The sequence below is a fragment of the Phocoena phocoena genome, chromosome 6 (genome assembly GCF_963924675.1).
Source record: "Phocoena phocoena chromosome 6, mPhoPho1.1, whole genome shotgun sequence".
Lineage (NCBI taxonomy): Eukaryota > Metazoa > Chordata > Mammalia > Artiodactyla > Phocoenidae > Phocoena > Phocoena phocoena.
In genome coordinates, this window is record NC_089224.1 from 50,984,922 (window position 1) to 50,999,554 (window position 14,633).

General features: G+C 41.0%; 1 pseudogene; it reads left to right on the top strand.

The window, feature by feature from the left end:
* Positions 1-239: 239 nt before the first annotated feature.
* LOC136125043 (ras-related C3 botulinum toxin substrate 1 pseudogene) lies at positions 240-840 on the top strand (annotated as a pseudogene).
* The last annotated feature ends 13,793 nt before the right edge of the window (positions 841-14,633 follow it).

Below are 14,633 nucleotides of genomic sequence, written 5' to 3' on the forward strand. Positions count from 1 at the left end.
ACTGCAATATAAAGTTGCAACAGGTGCAAAACATAATGAAATGTCAAAGGCAGGTATAGGAAAGAGCGTGAGATCCGCACATCTGTACTCAGCGAAGGAAGCCAGTGAGTGCGAAGCACAAGACTGAGAAATAAAAAATCTGGAGGTTTGCGTGGTGGCCGCTGCTGGGCTTCAGCTTCCAGTTGTAGAGGGCAAGGTGGCAGAGACCTGGCACCCTGTGCCCCACCGCTGATGCCCAGATGGAGGTTGTCAAGTGGGTGGTGGTGGGAGATGGAGTTGTAAGTAAAACTTGCCTACTGATGTGGGATGCCACCAATGCATTTCCTGGAGAATAGATCCCCACCGTCTTTGACAACTATTCTTCCCATGTTATGGCAGATGGAAAACTGGTAAATCTGGGCTTATGGATGCAGCTGGACAAGAAGATGATGACAGATCACATCCCTATCCTCTCCACAAGCTGATGTACTCTTAATTTGCTTTTCTTTTGTGAGTCCTGCATCTTGTGAAAATGTCCATGCAAAGTGGTATCCTGAAGTGTGACACCGTTGTCTCAACACGCCCCTCGTCCTAATGAGAGCTAAACTTGACCTTAGGGATGATAAAGACATGACTGAAACTGAAGGAAAGGCTGACTGCCGTCAGGTCTCCTCAATGTGTAGCCATGGTTGAAGAAATCTGTGCTGTGCAACACCAAGAATGCTGGGCTCTGACACAGCGAGGTCGCTACATGGTGTTTGATGAAGCTCTTCCAGTGGTTCTCTCCCATCTCCCGTCAAGAGGATGAGAGAACGCCTGCTGTTGAAAATGTCTGAGCACCTCCTTGCCCCATGCCCCTGAGAACTTTTGTACACTTTGCTGAAAAACGTTGGCACCTTTGCACTGAATGCCAACTTTTTGTTACACATTAGGTTCCCCATAAAACCATTCTGAAACAAGCAGGAACTTTAAAGTTTTGTTTAAGGTCTAAGAGTTAAAACTTGCATGTTCTATTAAAATTTACCCCTAAAATGGAAAAAAAATCTGGATTCAAGCCCTACCTTCACCATGTACTAGCTAACTGACATTAGGCTAATTACATCTGTAGTGGCCTCAATTTCTTCACTTGCATAAAATAGGAATGATAATAGTACTTATTTTGTGATATCTTTTTTTACAAAAAATAAATGTGATCATCTATGTAAAAGACTTATGCTAATTAAATAGTTTGGTTTTAGTTAGGTAGAGGAAAGACTTTGAAGCTAGGACAGAAGAAACATGGGTCTGCCATGACCCAGCTCATTTTCTTTGCAAATTCCCTGACATCCTTACTTTCAGTTCACCCCTTGTTAACTAAGGTTGGTAAGCAGGTAGCAGTGTGGTAGGCATTCAGCAAATGTTAGCGCCATCTTTCTCCTTCCAATCTCTTATAAAATGAGATAATTGGAATGGGTTACTGCTTTACAACCTGGCTAGTTATCAGAATAATCTTCGGAGCTTAAAAAAAGAAGAAAGAAACTAATCGGTCAGAACGTGTGTGTTCAGAGCCATGGACTAGATGATCTATGAGATTCATTCATGGTCTGATGATTGGTTATTTTTAACCTCATGAGGAAAATATGATTTGTGTTTGATTTTAAACTATTTGTTTATTCTTCTTTTTCTACAAATTATTTGAGTCCATGTATAATATTACATAACAATAAAAGGGACAACATATGAGGATCAGGGAACCTTGAAGGGTTATTGTGAGGATGAAACGTGATAGTGCAGGCAGGCATTTCACACGTGGCTGGTCAAGGCTGAGAATCAGTAATGGCAGCTATTGTTAAATGGGTGAATAGATCAATTATCACTCTCCCTAAACATCACTTTGCAAGATGGGTTTGGAAAACAGTGGGTGACTGATGGATATTGTGTTCTCTAGAACACAGATATTCTGTAATATTAAGGGTGATTAAAGGAAGTGTAGAAGAGTGGGGGAGATAGGACTTTCCAGAAGAAGGGGACCTTTGGGCAGAGTTCCCAGGTTCTGACTTGGTGTGTTTGGGTGACTGATGAGACAACCTGAGAGGGGGGGTGGGGTGCTGGGAAATAAGGTCAGATTACAGAGGTCTTGAAGGCTGAGTAGAGAAATGTATATCTGGTGGAACTATTGAAGCTTAGTTTGCTGAGTTTATGGCTATGGCCACCTCTCACAAACGCATAAGACTATCTTGTATTTCCAAAGCAATTTTAAGGACATATGCCCAGGAGAAGGCACTAGGAGGCAAGCCCATCTTTGTTTTCTTCTGGGGGAAAGAAAGTAAAAAGAAAATGTTCAGGACACTGTTCCCCTCGGACACAGTTTGTGCCTCTAAAGGTTCTGATGCAGATTGTCAATCACACTTTCCTTCTGTGAATTCATATTGGTGATGTGAACTAAGAACGCCGCCTGCTGTACCATAAACAAAGGATGCTGCAGCCATCAAGCCACCACATTACAGCCACCCTGACAGTGAGTCCTGAGGGAACTCAGGATGGAAACAAAGAATGCCTACCATCTAGCAGTCAATGACTGCAGCCACCCCCAATGGTGCACACTGAGGAGACTAAGGATGAGAAAACACAGGATACTGCCCCCCAACCCCCTGCCAATAGCTGAGCTGCATATCAAAGGAATAATTTCAACAGGCCCAGACTTTGCATCTTCCCATACATAGAAATGTGCTAATTTCATTAACTTGAGATGTCTGGTTTTCTTTTATTAACAGTAATCTTTTGATGTTCCCAATACCTGGTCTTTTGTTGCTAAAACTCCTATATATCCTGGCTCCCTGAGCCCTTTGCCTCTTTGGAGTGGTCTCTCAGAGTCATTTGAGATGCTGTCTCCTGCGCTTGAAGTCCTAAGAATGTTTGCCGAATAAAACATAACTCTCAACTTTTAGGTTGTGTATTTTTTTTCAGTTTTCAGTTGATGGTGACAAGCCCTGTGCTCTACCACCAAGTCACCCCAGAATGACAGAAGCCCATGGTCCTCTAATGGATGCCTGATCCAGGTGCCTGCCACGGGGCAAAAAATATCTGAGTAATTGTAGCTCATTTAAAGGTAGCTATTGGGAAGAATTTCACTGCTCCACCTGGGCACCCAGTATGACTTGTGACAAACTTCCACTATGGCCTGGTTGTTCTTATCTTTAAAATAAAATCATTTATGTCACAATTTGTACTGATCCAACTCCAGGTATTTTCAAGTGGTTTATAGTCTGTGTCCACATCCCAAGCACATTTTTAGGGGAGGGGCCACTGCGCTTTCCTCCTTCCCCCTTTTGCCTCTCGGATTCTCATTAGTGTTCAAGAGCCTTGAGGCCGAAACTGAGCAGGACCCTGTAGGGCCTTCCCAGGGACAGACCCCCACCCCCACCACACCCCCTATCCCCCACCTCTTGTTTGTAGAAAAGCTTTAGACTTCTAGGCCTTCCCCAAGTTCCAAAGAGCAATTTTAATCAGAGAAGTGAGAAAATGCAGAAACAAAGGAAAACAGTCAAAATAATAATAGGTTATTATTATTATCAAAACAAGACAAAATAATAATAGGTTATCTATAAAACAAAGTCAAGGACCTTTAGTTCCTCCTCAAGGGCTACAGATAATATCCTGAGCCATATCCTTGAGTTGTTTTGCAGAAACTAAAACCCTCAGCAGGTGGAAGAAGTTAACTGCATGCTGACCACAAGCATGTAGACCCCAGAGCGGATGATGACGTTATTTCTCAAAATCCACCCTATTACCTCATCATCAACCAATCACAAGAATGTCCACAAGCTGATCAGGCACCGTACAACCCTCATCCCTAATGTTGCCTTTAAAAACCCTTCTGTGAACTGTAAACAAGATGAAAAGACAACCCTCAGAATGGGAGAAAATATTTGCAAATGAATCAATGGACAAAGGATTAATCTCCAAAATATATAAATAGCTCATGCAGCTCAATATTAAAAAAACAAACAACCCAATCCAAAAATGGGCAGAAGACCTAAATAGACATTTCTCCAAAGAAGACATACAGATGGCCAAGAGGCACACGAAAAGCTGCTCAACATCACTAATTATTAGAGAAATGCAAATCAAAACTACAGTGAGGTATCACCTCACACCAGTTAGAATGGGCATCATCAGAGAATCTACAAACAACAAATGCTGGAGAGGGTGTGGAGAAAAGGAGCCCTCTTGCACTGTTGGTGGGAATGTAAATGGATACAGCCACTATGGAGAACAGTATGGAGGTTCCTTAAAAAACTAAAAATAGAATTACCATATGACCCAGCAATCCCACTACTGGGCATATACCCAGAGAAAACCATAATTCAAAAAGACACATACACCCCAATGTTCACTGCAGCACTATTTACAATAGCCAGGTCATGGAAGCAACCTAAATGCCCATCGACAGACGAATGGATAAAGAAGATGTGGTATATATATACAATGGAGTATTACTCAGCCATAAAAAGGAAGGAAATTGGGTCATTTATAGAGATGTGGGTGGGCCTAGAGACTGTCATACAGAGTGAAGTAAGTCAGAAAGAGAAAAACAAATATTGTATATTAAAACATATATGTGGAATCTAGAAAATGGTACAGATGAATTGGTTTGCAAGGCAGAAATAGAGACACAGATGTAGAGAACAAACGTATGGACACCAAGGGGGGAAAGGGGGAGGCGGGGTGGTGGTGGGATGAATTGGGAGACTGGGATTGACATATTTACACTAATATGTATAAAATAGATAATAAGAACCTGCTGTATAAAAATAAATAAATTTAAATTTAAATTAAATAAATAAAAATAAAAACCCTTCTGTGAAAGCCATCAGGGAGTTCATGTCTTTTCAGCACAAACTCCCCATTCTCCTTGCTTGGCCCCTCGTTGGGTGCCTTGCAATAAATGCAGTACCCTCCTTTACCACAACCCATTGTCAGTAGATTGGCTTTATTATGCATTGGGTGAGAGGGCCCAAGTTTGGTTCAGTAACAAGGTCAGGGACTGAGCTTCGCTCTCTTTTCACCTGCCACCGCATCTGCCACCATGCTGGTCCAGACCGTGTGCATGAGACCAAGAGCTGCTTCCACCGGGATTTTCATAGGGGTCTCCAGCTTACTAAGCACAGAAAATACATATTGCCTTGTCATTTATAATGAGCAAGAAGCACTTTTAGAGAGGATGACTAAATTTCAGTTAGCAGCCAAACTCCTACTCCTGCACAGTGATGGTTGTTATTTTTCCTTTTCTCAGATCAATGCTTTTTTCTACTACCATTCCAAACTCCACTCACAGAGCTGTGTGGAAATTTTAGAACATCAAAATGAATGGTGAGTGTATAAATGCTTGTGGGTGGTATGTGCATGTGTATGACATTCTATGTTTCCTGGCTAAAAGTTTACGAATGTATTGGTATTTTGTGAGTGTGTTGGTCAGAGGGATGATCAAAAGAGTAGGTGTAACTACTCTTCCAGTCATACCTTCTTCCTTCCAAACCTCAGAGGTGTAAATCGGACTGGCACTAAACATTATAAATAATGTTCAGGGATTTTTTTTCTTCTAAAGGCAGGTCGATTTGCTTCTTACATTTTCAGGGATGGTTCCTCCTGACAAACACAATGTGTCCATTACGTTACTCTTGGTCAGTTGTTGTCATTTCTAGTACAGGCTGCCTCTACTTTTGTACAGTACATGTTCTTGGAAATGTGTTTCTAAGTTGAGTACCTGAAAGCAAAGTGTCAGACTCACTGTTCTATTCCCAGAGACTCAAAACATGTCAAGTTTATGCAGGGGCACCTTGCCCTGGGGTGAGGGGAGGGACGGCAGAAGGTGGAAGGGAGACACTGGGCTCTGTCAGGTGATTCTAGATGGACTCCCCAGAGCACGGCGGGGTAGGGGCGGGGAGAGTAAGCGCCAGGGTTCCAGATGTCAGGGTGTGCAGGTCCCTTCAGGTAAGGGAGGGACAGGAATGTTAGAGCAAGTTTGTGTGCCTGACACACAGTGAGGCCAAACAAACCGTAAAGTCAGTTTGGCGCAGAGAAAGGTTTATTGCAGGACCATGCAAGGACGCGGGTGGCTCCTGCCCTAAGAAGCCCCAAGCTCCCCGAAGGTTTTGGCAAAGCATTTTTAAAAGCCAGGTGAGGGAGGGGGGTCGCCAGGTTAGTGTTCAGCTCATGCCCAGTTCTCTGATTGGCTGATGGTGTGGTAACAAGGTGGTGTCACAGGGGTTAACATTATTAGTCCTTAAGCTCCAGGAGGCCTGGGGTGATGTGCTCACGGTCATCAAGTAGTTAACATCTTCCACTTGGTGGGGGTTTTTCACATCAGTAAAACAACTCAGGAAATGAGCATCAAATACTGTTATCCAGGTACTTCAGAGAGGAGCTAAAGCAGAGGATACGCGGAAAGGCCCCACAGGGTCCTGTTTGGTTACGGGAACGTGATCATGATAAGACCCGAAGAAGGGGTGTCTATGCTGACCTGAATGATCAGAAGTGAAGGCAACGTTCCCTGATATCTTGCCTAAGACTGACGCTCCACAGTGAAAGTAGCTTATAGATGATGGTCAGTTATCACTGGCCAGCTGAAGTTGGAAGACTAAATCCAGAGAGATGCTTTTCCAGGATGAATGTACTAAGTCAAAAACACTCGAAGGCTGCTGTCTTGGTCCCTTCAGGCTGCTATAACAAAATACCTCAGACAGGTAGATTATAAACAACAGAAATTTGTTTCTCACATATCTGGAGGCTGGAAGTCTGAGATCAGGATGCCATCAGGGATACGTTCCTGGGTTGCAGATTTCTCACATGGTAGAAGGAGCATGGGAGCTCTTTTGGATCTCTTTTATAAGAGCGCTAGTCCCAGTCATGAGGACTCCACCCTCGTGACCAAACACCTCCCAAAGACCCTACCTCCTAACACCTTCACATTGGGCACCAGGATTTTGAGATGACACATTGAGACCATAATGCTTAGAGTGGAGCTCCTTCACATAACTGAACATCAGTCTTGCTATATGTAACCCATGGTCAGTTACAGGCGTGCTCTGCTTGAAGCTTTCCAAGTTAGTCAGATACTGAATTTAACAAATTGAATCATGTTTAAAAAAAAGTTTCCTTGTTATTTTAAGGAAACTTTTAGTGAGTGCTTGTATTATAATAATTTTTATGCTTTATCTTTCCGGTAATTTTAATTTTTTAAAATATTGAGTCCAGTAGCCAACTCTAAGACGGCTGCTAGTGACCTTTGCCTTCTGGTATTCACATCTTATATTGTCTCCCCTCGCACTGAATTAGGGCTGGCCCTGTGTGACCTCTGATGCTGGGTAATAAAAGGCATTGTAGCTTTTGCCTTACTCTCCTGGACCACTTGCTCAGCAGAAAGCCAGCCATCATGCCACGAGGACACTCAAGCAGCCCTGTGGAGAGGAACCGATGCTCCTGAACAACAGTCAGTACCGACTTGCCAGTCACATGAGTGAGTCCCAGTCAGGTCTTCTGGGAACTGCTCCAGCTCTCATCTGACTACAACCACCTGGGAGACTGAACCAGAACTGCTGAGGGAGATACTGCTGAATTCCTGACTCATAGAAATTGTGAGAGAAAATAAATAATTATTATTGTTTTAAGCCATGAAGTTTGGGGATGATTTGTTAATTAGCAATAAATAATGAACATATTAAGTTTCTGAAAGTAGGGGATACCTGTATTATTTAGTCACACCATGAGAAGTTTCTTATTATTTTTGTGATTTGTTTAACCTAAGAAGTTTAACCTTCTTAGATATGTGGGTTTATAGTTTTCTCCAAATTTGTACAAATTTTGGCCATTTCTTCAAGTATTTTCTCTATTTCCCCTCTCCTTTCTCTCCTCCTGTGACTCCAATTACACATATATTAGGGTGCCTGACATTGTCCTACTGCTCACTATTGCTGTATTTACTATATTTTTTTCTTTTTCTGTTTGTTGTGTATCATCTTTTTTTTTTTTTTTGCGGTACACGGGCCTCTCACTGCTGTGGCCTCTCCATTTGCGGAGTACAGGCTCCGGACGCGCAGGCCCAGCAGCCATGGTTCACGGGCCCAGCCGCTCCGCTGCATGTGGGATCTTCCCGGACTGGGGCACGAACCTGTGTCCCGTGCATCGGCAGGCGGACTCTCAACCACTGTGCCACCAGGGAAGCCCTGTTGCATATCATCTTTAATGCTGTGTCTTAAAGTTCACTAATATTGCCTTCTGCAGTTATCTAATCTGCTGTTACTATCATCTAGAGTAGTTTTCATCTGAAACATTACATTTTTCATCTGTAGAATCTCATTCGGGTGTTTTGTTATGTCTTCTATGTGTCTATTTAACATGCTTGATCTTTCCTCTACCTTCTTAGATATATGGAATATCATAATAACTGTTTTAATGTTCTTGTCTATGAATTCTGTCATATCTATCATTTCTGGATCTGTTTCTAGTGATTGATTTTTATTTTCCTCTGCATTATGGGTTATTTTTTTCCTACTTCTTTGCATGCCTGGTAATTTTCCACAGTAACATGACAGACAATTTTCCCTTCTAGTTTTATTGAGATATAATTGACATACGGTACTGTGTAAGTTTAAGGTGTACAGCATCATGATTTGACTTACACCACAAGCATTTTGTATTTAATCTGTTGAGTGCTATATATATTAGTATTCCTATAAATATTGTTGAGTTTTGTTCTGGGACATAGTTAAGCTACTTGGAAACACTGGTATACTTCTGGGTCTTGCTTTTAAGCTTTGTTAAGCAGGACCAGAGCAGCATTTGATCAAGGGCTAATTCTGCCCCACAACTGAGCCAATTCCCTTCTAAGTACTCTACTTGATGTCCTATGAATTATGAGATATGCTACTCTGTCTAGTGGAACATGAACAATTACTGGCACTGTATGATCTCCCAGGATTGCTCCTTCTAATCACTAATATAGTGATGATCAGTTAGCTGCGGACTCAAGCAGGTTCTTCTGCAGATTTCCAGAATTCTCTCTCTGCAACTCTCTTCTCTCCAACCCTCTGCTCTGTGAACTTAAACCACTTTGGCCTCCCTGTGCTTTCATATGTCTCCTCAATTCAGGGAGGCTATTGGGCTTCTTCCAGCTTCCCTCACCCTAAGCTTCAGCCTGGAAACTCTTTCTGGATAGTAAGGTTGGTCAATTATAGGGCTTATTTGGTTTGTTTCCTATCTTTCAGGGACCACTGCCTTGCACTGCCTGATGTACAATGTCTGAAAACCATTGTTTTCACACATAATTGTTATACACACTATTTTTCAGTCATTTCAGACAAATGGATAAATCTAAGCCTTCTTACTCTATCTTATTGAGAAGCAGAAATCACTTTCTTACTATTTTGGGGGCTGGAATATATGATAGAACTGCTCCATTTGAGCTGCAATGTGTATATGTTTTTATGTTTGTTGATGAAAGTGTGTGATAAGGAAGAGGGATGGGAAAGGTCATAGAAATCAAGGTCATCCGTTTCTTTTAAAAAATAATTTTCAAATGCATTTTTAAAAAGTAGTAAAAAAGATATGAAAATAATACAAACTTAAGTAAATAATATAAATACAACACAGATAATAATGTGGAAGTTAAGTCTCTTGACTGACTCACAACTCTATCATTCAATCCCACCTTAATCCTCAGAATAGACTGCAGTTAACAGTTTTTTTGGTGTATTCTTACTAAAGTGTTTCTGAGTGGGAATGTAGTACTATGTTTTCATGAAATATAATCAAGCATAGTATAGTATTTTTGACACAAATAATCATTAGAGGTATAATTTAAATTCTTTATATTCTATCAATTCTTTAAGAACTGATATATTTAAAATAAAATTTTTACTTTTATCTTTTGAAACCTGTTTGGATTACATATTTTGAGGAAAGCTGAATAAAGCTACAGCATTTTCCATTAAATTTCCACTGCTCTATTCATTAATATATTAATGAGTTAAAGTCTTTACAGTAATGTATTAAAATAGTAATACATGTTCATGTGCTCATTTGAAAAAGATCAGAGAAATATAAAAAAGAAAAACTATTTTGAATCCTACCACTCAGAGATGATTTGGCCACTATAGCTGTTTGATAATTTTTTATCAATTAAATTGGCAGAAGACATCCTCATCCCTTATTAATTACATGACATAGCACATAAGGATTATTTTGGCTGTATGTGATATGTGCCTAATAAGCATTTCTCTCTCTCTCTCTCTCCCTCCCCCTCCCTCATTCTCTTAAATGAATGTTCTCTTGATAACATGTGATGTTCAGTAAACATACGCTGATAAAGTAATTAAAGTAGGTCAGTTGATTTCATTTATTAATTCAAACTACATTTGTTGAGTAAAATAGTTATAGTCCCCACTTTCATGAAGCTTTTACAGTCTCAGGAGGAACTAATATTAATCAAATAATTATACAAATAAATATATACTCACAAACTGAGATAAATGCTATAAAGGAAAAGAAGGCTATAAAAGAGTATAACAGGGACCTGACCAAGCTAGAGGAGCCAGGAAGGTTTTCCTTGAAAAGTGATTTGTCAGTTGAAAAGTCATCCTGACAAAGGATGAAGGAAGGAGTATATGGGCATAACATATGCAAAGGCCCCAAGGTGGGTGGCAGTTGAATCTGGGGGAAATAGAGAAGACTCACATGCTGAGGCACAGAGAGTTAGATGTAGTATGTCTGAGTTAGAGAGGGGCTTCCCTGGTGGCTCAGTGGTTAAGAATCCACCTGCCAATGCAGGAGACACGGGTCCGAGCCCTGGTCCAGGAAGATCCCACATGCCGCAGAGCAACTAAGCCTGTGCGCCACAACTACTGAGCCTGCTCTCTAGAGCCTGTGAGCCACATCTACTGAGCCTGCATGCTGCAACTACTGCAGCCCATGTGCCTAGAGCCCGTGCTCCGCAACAAGAGAAGCCACCACAATGACAAGCTCGCACGCTGCAACTAAAGAAAAGCCCATGTGCCGCAACCAAGACCCAATGCAGCCAAAAATAAATTAAAAAAAAAAAAAAGAGTTAGAGAAAGACCACATCACAATGGGCCTTGTAGGCTACATTAAGGATGTGAGTCTTTAGCCTAAGGGTGGCGGGAAGCCAATGAAGGATTTTAAAAAGAGAAGTGCCAATATTAGATTTTTGGTATGAAAATATCCTTGACTGCTGTGTAGAAAATAGTTGGAAGGAAGCAAAATTAATATAGGGTGGGACTGCCCTGGTGGTCCAGTGGGTAAGACTTGGTGCTCCCAATGCAGGGCGCCTGGGTTCAATCCCTGGTCAGTGAACTAGATCCTGCATGCATGCTGCAACTAAGAGTTCGCATGCTGCAACTAAGACCCGGTGCGGCCAAAATGAATAAATAAATAATAATAAAATCTTAAAAAAAAATTAACGTAGGGAGACCCATTAGGAGGCTGTTGAAGTGTAACAAGTGAGAGAACAGGGGCTTTGACTAGAAGGGCAGTGGTAGAAATGGAGGTAAAAATCATGATAATGAGACGATGTGTAGGCGAGGGAAGTGTTAAGGATGACACCTAAGTTTCTGGATTTCAAAAGTGTGTGGACCAAAAATGTATAAGAGAAATTATACACCATGACCAAGTGGAATTGATTCCAGGCTTGCAAAGCTGGTTCAATGTTCAAAATCAGTCAATATAATCTATCATATCAACAAGCTAAAGAGGAAAAATCATATGATCATATGAATTGATGCAGGAAAAGCATTTAATAAAATTGAAAATCAATTCATGATGAAAAGTCTCAGCAAGTTAGGAATGAAGGGAAATTACCTCAACTTGATAAAGGGCATCTATAAACAGCCCACACTAAGATCATATTTCATGATGAAAGACTGAATGCTTTCCCTCTAAGATCAGGAACAAAGCAAGACGTCAGCTCTCACCTCTCTTGTTCAACATAGTACTGGAAGTTCTAACCGCTGCGATAAGAAGAAAAGTAAATAAAAGAGATACAGTTTAGAAAAACAGAAATCTGTCTTTAATTGCAGATGACATGATAGTCTATGCAGAAAATTCCAAGGGTTCTAAAAGAAAACCTCCTAGAACTAATAAGTGAGTTCAGCAAAGTCACAGGATCAATATACAAGTAAGTAACATTTCTATATACTAACAATGAACATGCAGCAACTGAAATTTAAAAATGCAAAATCATTTACAGTTGCCCCAAAGAAAATGAAATACTGAAGTATATACTTAAAACATGTACAAGATCTATATGCTGAAAATTACAAAGTACTGATTTAAAAAATCAAAGACATAAATAAATGGAGACACGTACTGTGCTATGGACTGGAAGAGTCAACATGGTAAAGATGTCAATTCTCCCCAAATTGATCTGTAGTTTTATTGCAATTCCTATCAAAATCCTAGCAAGCTTTTTTGAGATAAAGATGAAGTTATTCCAAAATTTAGGCATGGGTCCCCAAATAGCTGAAACATTCTTGACAATGAAGAATAAAATAGGAGGAATCACTCTACCTGATATTAAGGCTGACTGTATATCTGCAGTAATTAAGACAACGTGGGGAATTCCCTGGCGGTCCAGTGGTTAGGACTTGGCCTTCTCACTGCCAGAGCCACGGGTTCCATCCCTGGTCGGGGAACTAAAATCCCATAAGCCACACAGTGTGGCCAAAAAAAAAAAAAAAAAGACAATGTGGTATTGGTAGAGGGCTAGACACACAGATCAATGGAACAAAACAGAGAATCCAGAAGCAGACCCACACAAAGATGTCCAACTGATTTTTGACAAAGGTGCAAAAGCAATTCAGTGGAGGAAGGAAAATGACGATAACCTCATACACTGGAGAAGGTGTGGAGAGACTGAATAACTCATCATACTCATTGCTAACGGAAATGTAAAACTGCCATTTCTTATAAAATTAAACATCCAATTCCCATACAACCCAGAGACTGCACTCTTGGGGCATTTAATCCAGAGAAATGATAACTTATGTTCACACAAAACCCTGTACATGAATGGTCATAACACCTTTATCTGTAATAGCCAAAGCTGGAAACAACCTAGAAGTCCTTCAACAAACGACCGGTTAAACACGCTGTGGTACAGGTCTTTCCTGGAATACTATGTAGCAACAAAAAAGCAATCGATTGACACATGTAAGAACTTGGATGAATCATGAGGAAATCACGTGTAGTGGAAAAAGTTAATCCTCCAAAATTACATACTGTATAATCCCACCTATGGAACATTTTGAAATGACAAAATTTTAAAAGTGGAGGACAGATTAGTGGTTGTCAGGGGGTAGGGATGAGGGTTGAGGGTGATGTGAGATGGCAGGGAGGCGGGTAGAGTTACAAAAGGATAATACGAGGTATCCCTGAAATGCCAGTACTCCTCAATTTCTTGACTGTGGTTGGTGGTGGATCCACAAACCTACACGTGATAAAATCGTATAGGACAAAATACACACACACATACAAATGGGTACAAATAAAACTAGGAAAAACTGAATAGGTTGGTAAATCGTATCAATGTTAATATCCCGGATGCCATTTTATACGAGTTTTTTTTTTGGCTGCACTGCACGGCTTGCAGGATTTCAGTTCCCCAGCAAGAGACTGAACCTGGGCCATGGTAGTGAAAGCCCGGAATCCTAACCATTAGGCCACCAGGGAACTCCCCGTATGAGTTTTACAAAATGTTACCATTGAAGGAAACTGGGTAAAGTGTATACAGGATCTCTCTTAAGAAAACAAAAGAGGGACAGTGGGGACATTACTGAAAAGAGCCGTAGCCTAAGACGATTGGTATCAGGATAAATTCCATAATCAGCATTTTGTACTTTATGCTATGGCCCCAACTTATATTTTCAGGCTGTCATCCATGACACACTTAAGCAACCCAAGCATTGCAGCCCCTCTGAGCTCCTTGCCATTTCCCCAAATGCTTAGCGCATTCCATATGGGAGAGTGAATGGCTCAGGGCATCGGTCCCCCAATCTAGCTGTGTGTCAGTCTTTCCTTTGCCTCACCCAGTACAGGGTAGGGATTGGGATATTTGCTTGAAGCAAGTAGTCACCCATGAGCTTGAAGTTCTCACCCTTAGTTTAGTAGCTTACCAAAGAATTTTCCAAACAAAGAATGTTCTCTCCTATTCTGGTGCTAGTGATTAAGACAAAAAAGTCACCTTTTTTGTCTTCTTTTCTTGCAGTTCTTTTGCCTGGCATTTCTTGCCCCAGCTCTGCCCCTCCCTCTGCTACCACTCTTAAAGCTACCTCCTTAGTAAAAAAAAAATTCTTGTCCGTTCGGCCAGAGAAAAGTGCTTCCTTCTTTGAAATTCCAAAGGCCTTTCGTCAGTAGTTTACACTTGTGCTATATTTTTGGTTATTCATACACCAGTTTAATGTTTCCACTAGACTATGAATGACTTGGGGGCAGAGTCCATTCATCCTGTAGTCCCTCATACTGGGTGCTGTGGAGACAGACATCGGTAAAACAATTCTAAGTCCTTGAGGCTCTTACAACCCAGTGGGGGAGATGGTTTTATCAATAAATCCCTCTATCTTTCACAAGGTGCAGAGGAGCCAGAGATCAGTGCCCCATTTCAA